Raw genomic sequence first — 9,895 nt, forward strand, 5'->3', positions numbered from 1 at the left:
GAGCAAGATGCCGAAGTGGAATGAACGTATAGTGTGCTGGGTAGTAGTACCACAGATAAACCATGCTGGGGGAGAGAGGGAGGGGAAGTGGGGGGTCAGGCTTGGGGGTGCAATTTGAAGGAGCTGAGACATGAGGGAGGTGAAGGAGGAGGCAGGTGGATGTCTGGGGGGAGAGGTTTCCGAGGGAACAGCCCATGCAAAGGTCCTGGGGTACGGATGGGCCTGGCACGTCGGAGGAACAGCCAGGAGGCCCATGTGGCTGGAACAGAGTGAGTGAGGGGGAGAGAGGGACAGGGGGCAGGTCGTGTAGGGCCTTGGGGGCCACGGGGAGGACTTGGGCTTTTACACCCAGGATGGTGGGAGCCTGGGAGGCGGCTGAGGGGGTGGTGGGCAGGGAAGGGCGGGACCTGACTGAGGGACTCACGGGCGCCCTCTGGTGGCCGCTGCAGGGAGGACAGGCTGTGAGGGGCGAGGGCGGGAGCCGGGGGACCAGGACCCAGGGGACTGCACTGTTCCGGGTGGGCGACGATGAGGGCTGGAGCAGATGAAGGTTGTGCACCTACTATGTGCCTTTCTTCACATCAGCTCCCCAAGTAGGTATTATTACTCCCCCATCTGATGGACAAGGAGATTATGGCCCAGAGACGGAAAGGCTTTTGTGGCAAATCCCACAGCCCCTAAGTGGCACATCACATCTCCCCACTGTCTAAAGCCCTCCATGCGTAAAGTCCTCCCCACTGCCAACAGGCCCTGCAGGAGGACCTGCCCTGTCCCCTCCCTGTCCTCCCCTCTCTCTCCCCCCCTCGTTCACTCTGCTCCAGCCGCAGGGGCCGCCTGGATGTTCCTCCAACACGCCTGGCCCAGGGCTGCCCCAGGCTCTTTGCACGTGCTGTGCCCTCTGCCGGGACCCGCTCTCCCTCTAATGCGGCGTATGAATGACTTACTGAACTTTTAAGCATAATTCTGGCTCTGAGAACGTGGTCACATCCCGGGGACACATATCTGGGCACAGATGAGGTTTGGGAGTGCTCCCTGAATCCAACCCTCAGTGGCCCCATATTAGGAAGCACCAGCAGAAGGCCCGCTGTAAGGGACCGAGACCGCTGGATTTGGGGGACCTAAGGGACCCACCCCCAACGCTTTCACTGCGCCAATGGGCTCCCCCGGGGGTGTGGCCTGACTCGCTGGGGCCTTCTCATTGGCCAGGCCGTACCCAGCTTCTCCCGATAGGCCACGCGGCAGGCTCCGGGTCCACCTGGGCCCTGCCTCTGCCCTGCCATCCCGTGCCTGGGATTCCACCGTTTGTCCTGGTGCCCGGCTCTGAGTTGCCTTTTCTTTCCTGGCGGTGCCCGCGGGCCGAGGCGGCGGCCCTGCCCAGGCTTGCCGGCGTGCCGCCCTCCGATGTTGCAACTGTGGCATGCCCTGGGCTCCTTCTGCCAGTTCCTGGAACCCAGGCACGGCCGGGGTGCCGACTGCCCGCCCCTCCCCAGGTGCGCCCAGAGCCCCGCACGGCGCGGACGCCCGAGGCTGCAGCAGGGCTGGCTCCACCCCGGGTGCCGTGCGGGCCCCTCTCCGAGCCTTGCTGCCCTACCCCGCTGCTCTGGGTGCTAATGAGGCCGTAGAGCAGTGGTTCCCGAGGGCGCGGTACTGCCCCCAGGGGGGACTGGGCCCTCTGGGGCTGTCACAACAGGGGTGCTGCGGACGGGAGTGGGAGGGGGCCAGGGATGCTGCTGCCCCCCCACCACAACCACCACCACAGTGCCCGGGTCCGCCCCGCAGCGACCCTGCCGGGTGTCAGCAGTGCCCAGCAGGGGAAGAGGCCTAGCCATTTCGGAAGCTGGAGAACAGCGCACGCAAGAAAGGCGCTGCCGGATTATTTGCTCAACAAGCATGTATTGGTTACTGCTGTGAACCGGGAACCAGCGTTTCCCGTCGTGAGAGCTCTGGGAGGTGCAGACAACGAAAACACGACCGATTTATTGTGCACCTACTGTGTGCTGTCTGCACATGAGCTCATCTCACACCCTCGGACGCAGCCACTTCTGACCCATTTCACAGTTGAGCAAACTGAGCCTGAAGCCAACTTCGGAGCCCCTCACGTCAAAGGCCAGGTCCTGCCTGGGGCTTGGTCCCCTGCCTGGTGGCCACTGTCCTCCCCCCTGCTCCCCCCCCCCGCCCCACCGATGCCCTGGGTTGCACAAGAGCATGAGGTAGGTGCTCCCGTGGTCCAGCCCCCATTGCTTGCCTCGGGGAGCGCCGCCTGTTCGCCCACCCAGGGGCCCGCTCCCAGTGGCCGCGGCCAGCGGCTTCTCTCATTAGTCAGCCTCAGTTCTGGTGGGTGTTGAATGCTTTGGGTGGCACTGAGTGGTGTAGACAGACTCACTTACTCATATCATACCAGGAATATTAATAGCCAATATTGACAGCAGCCTGCTGGGCACCAGACCTGGCGCTAAATCCTTTCCATGCTCTACTGCATGGACCCCATTTTGCAGATGGGGAACTGAGGCCCAGAGAGGCACGCATCTGTTCCGGGGCTCCGTGACCTCTACGACACGCGGGTTCCCGGCTCCCCTCTGACTCGCACCTGGGCCTTGCAGGGCACCGTGATGGGACACCCAGGGACTGCTGCCCGGGTCTCTACCGAGCTGGGGCCCCCAGCCCCCCCTTCCCAAAGGTGGGATGTACTGCTTGCTGTTGATGTGCCCAGGGCTTCTGGGCTCCACTCCAGGCCCTCCAAAGAGCTGGGAGGGGGAGCCAGGCAGCAAGACAGACCGCAGCTAGACACCTGGCAGCACTTCCCAGGTTTGGAGCTTAGTGGAGCAGGAAATCTACACAATTTTTCTTCCTCTTTGGACACCTTTCACGCCCTTGAAAGTGCAGCAGAGCAAAGAGTGTGTGAGTGATGCCACTTTTGGAAAAAATAGGGAGATTGTGGCTCAGGCAGGTGTGGGCCCTCGCCCATGGGTGGTGGGACTCCTGGCTGGCCCAGGAGCTGGCGCCCTGAATTCTTTGGAATTCTCCAGATGTTGTAGTTTGGAGCTTGGCTGAGCTGGTTTTGCACTTGCTTGCTGTGTGGCTTTCGGCAAAGGTCCGGAGGTGGGACAGCTTGGCCTGCTCGGGGACAGCTCCAAGGCCAAGGAGCGTGTGGCCAGAGTCAAGCCCAGACCTCCGTGGAGGAGACGGGGAAAGGCCTCCGCCCAGCCCCTTTGCACCTGGGTGTGGGCACTTGGGTGTGGGCACGGGCACCGCCTGGCAGGGCAGAGCCTGCCCGCACACGCCCGCCCTGGGCCCAGCCTCCCGAGGCCCGCTCACACCTCTCCAGCCTCACTTCCTTCAGAGGGAGAAACTGAGGCCCAAGTGTGCCAGGACCTCACAGGTGGGAGCCGCTGAAAGATATGGGGCCCGGGGACCCTGCCTACACATCCCCTATTACTGCCCAGATTAGGCATCCCCACTGTGGTGTGGGAACTTGGGCGAGCGGCTTCTGTGTTCGTGGCCTCAGTTTCCCCATCTGTGCAACAGGAACTCGCTAACAAGCTGGCAGATCTCGCCTCCGGGGAGAGAAGATAATCTGCTTCTGGGCCAAAACGTGGGCTAGGGGTTGCCATTGTGGTTTCTGGCCCCAGAGAGCCCACCAAGGCCTCCCTCCCTGACCCCCCCCCCATACCCCCAGCAGTCAGGCTTCCGGAGGTTCAAACCCCAGCTCTGCGTGGGTTTGGGCAGGTCGCCCAGGTAGCATGCTCGCTCTGTGCCTGTTTCCCCATCTGCAAAATGGGCGTAGCCACATGAAGACTGCGGCTGTCCCCCTTGGCAGGAGTGGCCTCCTGGCCTCCACGTTCCCTTCCTGGGCAGGGCTGGGGATCTCCTCCTCGTACCGTGAGGGTGGCCCCCTGCCCCCACCAGCTGCTCTGAACGGTCCTGCTGAGTTGGAGGTTTGTTTCCCTTCTGCAAGCTGGGGGACAATTTCTGCTTCTCTCCATCTGCAAAGGGGGCTCCTTGCCCTTTGCCCTTTACCCTCCAGCTGCAAGTAGAAGGCAGCCAGCAAGCGAGTGATCGCCCAGCCAGGTGGCAGAAGGGAGCCTGGCCAGCCCCCGGACACGTCGGGGTGGCTGTGCCACTGGGGGGGTGGGTGCCTCCCCTGGGGTGGGAGCCCCAGCGTGAAGGACTAGACCCCTCTGCCACTGCGGGACCGGGGCAGGGGTGGGGGACGGGCGGCGGGCACCCAAGGTGGGTCAGTAACGGCAGGAAGTGGGTTACAGAGGGAGAGAGTCGTTGGCACTGTGATTTCCGGCTGAGCTGCTGGGTTGCGAGGGGCGGGGTGGCAGGGTGGGGAGGCGGGCACCCTGACATCGCCACCTACACCGGTCCCATCTGACGGACATGGGAAATGCAGGGTCAAAGCAGGATGGTTCCTGTCTCGGGGCCACCTGGCGGGGGTTTGAATCTGGCCGGCTGGGGCTGGACACTCTCCATCGCTCCCCTGGGCACCATGGGGGCGGAGGGGTGAAGGCAGCTGACTTAGTTTCTCAACTCCCAGACCTGCCCTTGACCGGCCATGTGAACCCCAGCCTCTGTTTGCCCATCTGTCCAATGGGCCTGGCGTATTTATTTACTTAGGTATCGGTCCTAGCTTTCTTTTTCTTAGCATATACGTAGACACTCATGTCTGCCACCGCCCATTCTAAACCCTTTCTGTGGATTTCTCAGGGACCCCAGAGGAGGAGAGGGTACTCTCATGATCCCCACTTTACAGACGGTGACACCGAGGGGCAGACTGCTTAGGATGGCACAGCTGGTAAAGGAGCTGAGATCTGAACCCAGACCTCCCTGTCGGGACCGTCCTGAGGCTCAGACTCCGGGAGCTTTGTATTGGCCTCCCCATTGCACAGATGGAAACCCTGAGTCTTAGCGAGGGCTCCCAGGGTCGGGGACCCCCAGGGTGGGTGGGCGCAGCATCAAGACTTCTCAGGGTTCACAATAAGAGTGAACAGCCAGCACTAAGTGAGCACCTACTGTATGCCGCGCATGCTCCCTGCATGGCCTTTTCAACAACCTGGAGGTCGAGACCTTCGGGACCCCCATTTTCTGGAGGAGGGAGAAACTGAGGCACAGAGACATGGTCAGGGTCAGAGCGGGGCCAGAGCCTGACCTCGGTGCCCTTGCTCTGGGCCCTCATGCTCCCATCTCTCAGACATGCTCAACCAGTCCGCCCAGTGCCCGCCCCTCACACCAGCTGGACCTGGCCTTGGGAGGGCCAGGGACCCCACTTGGATCTTCATGGAGAGGGAATGGGGTGGCCGGGGCACAGGGGGAAGGGTGGGTCGGGCTGCAGACCCTCCTCCTTGAAGAGGTCAAGCCCAAAGTACCCCACCCCCAGCCCCGCTAACAGGACGGTGGAAGAGTGACAGATGGGGGGGGGAGCCTGAAAGAATTAAACAAACAAAGGAGAGGCTGGTTTATATAATCTCTAGTACAACGTGTCCTCTTGAGCCAGGATTAGGTGCTGGCATTCCCCAGGCTGCCCTGGGGGTGGGTGGCTGGCACCCCGATCGGGCTCTGCCCTGGCCGCCGCCCACCTCGACCCTGGCTTGGGGAAGCTCAGGGTGGAGGGCCGCGCGCAGCTGGGAGGGTACCAGCTTTGCCTGGGTAGGTGGGGTGGGGACCCAGGAGCATGCCGCCTGGCAGATCTGCTCCCAGGCCCTGCTGGCCCAACCAGCTTGGGCCCTTGCACAGACCTGAGACCTCACTTTGTCCTCCGGGAAATGGGTTAGCAGGGTGACGCGTCTGGAGCATGGTACACAGTCAGCGCTAAATAATCACATGCCTTGGAAGACTGTGGATGCTAGGATGCAAACGTGAGATCGTTCCCATCTGCCCCATGGTGCTCAGCACTCCTGGACATTCTGCACTCGTCTGTCTCCCCCCTGCAATGTCCCCTCCGTGAGGGCAGGTGCCTTCAGGGTCCAGAACAGGACCCAGGCCCCCCCCCCCGGGTCTGGGGAGAGGTGACTGAAACGTTCACGTGTGTTGGATAGGTACTCAGGACCATGCTGTGCCCCAGGGACGCACTATTGTCCCAGAGCCTCACAGAGCCAGGAAGGGGGCTGTCTCATAGCTCCCATTTTTCAGAGGAGAAAAACCAAGCCTCAGGAAGTGGGGGGGGGGTCACCTGCTCAAGGTCACCCTGCAAAAAAGCAACGGCACTGAGGTTTAACCCCAGAGCCCCTTGATGTCCAGGCTCCTGGCCGGGTTGCTGACTTCCTCCTCCCGGACACAGGCTCTCTGGGAGCAAGACGGGAGGAAACAGGGGGGCTGCCGGGGGTGCCTGGGGCTCTTTCTGCACCGCCCCCATCAGGCCTTGCTGGGAGCGCGGGTGCGGGCAGTGAGCGGCGCTGCTGCAGGGTCCCCCTGCCGCAGGGCGCCGGGCGCGTGGTGCAGCAGAGGGGATGGAAGATGTGCGAGGAGGGGGACCCTCAGCCCGGTCCCACGGTCCCCGCCTCCAGCGGCCAGGCTGGGGACCAAGCCTGTGCCCCCCCTTCCCGAGGGCACACTGCAGCCACCCGGCGGGCGGACTTATTTTTCCGGTCACCGTTACTCAGCTCCGGGACCTGGGAGAAAGGTCACGGCCTCCCCTTTGGAGCAACAGGAGCCAGACTGGGCCGGGGAGTGGCCGGAAGTCCCGCTGCCCCCACTCCTAGCCTGACCACCGCTGCCCCCAGCAGGTGTCTGGCATCCTTGGGGGCCGGGAGGGGACAGGAGAGGCTCCCTGACCCCAGATATGCCCCAGATGGTCCCACGGGCTGGCCCTCTCCCTCCAGCACTCCACCCCACAGTCCATGTGGTCCTACCTCGGCCACCTGTCTCCAGACCCCGATAGTTGCGGAAGCCGGGGGCGGCTTCTTCTGGGGCCCTCCCCGCGGCCGGCACAGAACCAGACAGCAGGAATGGTGGTAGGCGGCAGAGGCCGCTGCCCCAAACCCCGTCTCCTCCGAGGGGCAGCAGCCGTAGCTCACACCCTTCGGCATCTGCGGGCCCACGCAGGCTGCTGGCAGGCACGCGGGGACAGCTTGCCTCCGGCTCAGCTCAGAGCTTAGCTGCATCCGACCGAGACCCGCGCCCCAGGACTTCCCCGGGGCTCTTGCTTTGCTGTGTGAGTCCGTGGGTGCCCTGAGTTTCACTTTACAGGGGGGCTGAAAGCTGTGTCACTGGCCCCGTGGCGGCTGCTCCAGCCCCTCCCTGGTCTCCTGGCTTTTACTCCTGCCCCCACCCCATCCCATCCCTAAAATGTGCCTCTTAAAACTTCTACAGCTCCTCGTTGCCTTTTAGATAAAATCAAGTTTTCTTTTCTGGGGGCCCACAAGGCCTGCAAGACCTGCCCCATCCCTGCCCTCCCCGCCTCCCTCTCTGCCTGTAGCTCGATCTGCTCCAGCCACATGGGCCCCCCTGGCTGCTCTTCCAACACGCCAGGCCCGGTCCTGCCCCAGGACCTTTGCACAGGCTGTGCCCTCTGCCTGGAACACCTTCCCCAATGCTGCCCTCTTCCATCTTTCAGGAACATTCTCTCCTGCCCTCCCTTCTTGCCTCTGGCCGCTTGTCTGATGTTATCCTGTCTGTTTACGTGTCGGTGCGCATCTGTCTTGGTTACTGTGCCTGGAACAGGGCTCGGTACCCAGTAGGAGCTCGATAAACATTTAGACTAGTGGTCAGCAAACTGCAGGCCAGGGGCCAAGTCTGGCCTACCCCTTGATTTCACAAATAAAGTTTTATCGGTACACGGCCGTACCCACTTGTTTACTGCTTTTGTGTTGCACGGCAGAGCTGAGCGGTCCCAAGAGAGACCGTCCAGCGCACAAAGCCGAAATGATTGACTGTCTAGCCCTCTACGGAGAGAGTTTGCGACTCCTGCTTTAGATTAACGGTGAGACATCAAACCAATGAAATCCCTCCACCCTGTCCTAGCTTCCGTTGCTGACTCTCCTCTCCCCCTCCGCCAGCACGACTCTGGGTGCACTCTCCTTCCCCAAGCCTCAGTTTCCCCACCTGTCACCTGCAGAGTAAGGGAGCCTGGCCCCTTGACTGACGTCCCCCCAAGCGGGGGCCACCTGGAATAAGGACTTACACGGGGAAGTGAATAGAAGGAACTGGAGGGGGAGAGCTTTATGACTTGGGGACAAGAAGGGGTTTCTTAAATAGAACTTCCAGCTCACGAGTGTGGATTTGGCCGTAAAGGGAAGGATTCCTGTCCCACGGCGGGCACTCCGAACAGAGCCGGGAGCGAGCTGGCTGGGCACACACGAACGTTCACGGCAGCTTCGCTGCTGAGAACCCAGCCCTGGAAACAGCCTCGGAGCGCCCCCATCAGAACAGACGAGAAGGGGAGGTACATTCACACAAGGGAATACTCTACAGGCAGGAGAGGGAACCGTCTACATTTATAACAGGGTGTGATGAGTTGAATCGTGTCCCCCCCCCCCCCCGCAAACTCCTATTTTGGAGCCCTAACGGAGACAGGGTCTTCACAGAGGCAAGCAAGCTAAAACTTCGATCCCTGGGGCGGGGGGCCCAGTCCAACAGGCCTGGTGTCTTCATCAACGGCAAATGTGGACAGAGATAGGCACACGGGGGAGCACCATGAGGGAGGGGGGACTGGAAGGTGGACAAGCCGAGCAGAGAGGCGGGGGCAGATCCTTTCTCACGGCCCTCACAAGACCAACCCCTCCCATTCCTGCCCCTGTGTGGGCAAACGCTGGTCTAGATGGTGCTGCGCACCTGTTTTGTAGATGTGATCACTGATTCACAATCTCGAGCCCACAGCATCCATTCCTACCTGAATTTTCAGCTTGCTGGCCTGTCCTACAAATTTTGGACTTGCCAGATCCTGCAGCCCATGAGACAACTTCTTAAAATAAACATCTTTATCTATTTATATCCATATCTCCATATCTGCCTGTCTATATCTATCCATCCACGTGGTATGTGCGCACAGACACCCACCCACCCCACTGGTCCCCATTTCTCTGGAGAACCCTGGCCCATACACAGCCCACCCCTGGCTTTTATAAATAAAGTTTTATTCGCACGTAGCCACACCCATTCACTTACGTATCCTTTTTGGAAGCAAATTACATATATGTGTAACCTACAACCACAAAAGGCATTTTTCAAGGACACATAGAAATAAAAAAGACACATTGGACACTGGAGACGTTTGTCTGTGCCGCAAAGGTAACGGAGCTAAAGGATCAAAATGGGGTAAAGGGAAAAGCGGAGAGAGATACACAGGTAAATAAAACAACAACAAGGGAGGAACAAGAGAAAGAAAAACCACGAAAATTGCAAAGGGCAGAGCCGAGCGCGAAGGCGGGTCTCCCGGTCCTGTGCTGCCCTCTAGTGGGGACTATAAGCACCGCAGCCTTTATTACTTGGCTTCGAGGTTATCGCCCCACGAAGCAGCGAAAACTCGTCCTTGTTCGAAGCTGCAGTGGGTTATTGCATGGATGCACGGCAGTTTTTAAAAATTGTGGTTAAATATACATAATCTATAATTTACCATATTAACCATTTTTAAGTGCACAGCTCAGCGGCATGAAGCACACTCACACTGTCCTGAGACCACCTCCACCCTCCGTCTCCAGAACTTTCCATCTCCCCACACGGAGACTCTGTCCCCTTGAAGCACGGACTCCCCACCCCCTGCCCCAGCCCTGGCTCCCCCCCTCTCCTCTCTGTCTCTGTGGACGGGACTAGTCTGGGGACCTCCTGGGAGTGGGATCCTGCGGGATGTGTCCTTCTGGGTCTGGCTCCTCTCACTGAGCCAGTGTCCTCGGGGTCCCTCCACGTCGTGGCAGGTGTCAGGGATCCTTCCCTCTTAAGGCTGGATTCCATTGGGGGA

This window comes from Halichoerus grypus, chromosome 1, assembly GCF_964656455.1.
Source record: "Halichoerus grypus chromosome 1, mHalGry1.hap1.1, whole genome shotgun sequence".
NCBI classification, from domain to species: domain Eukaryota; kingdom Metazoa; phylum Chordata; class Mammalia; order Carnivora; family Phocidae; genus Halichoerus; species Halichoerus grypus.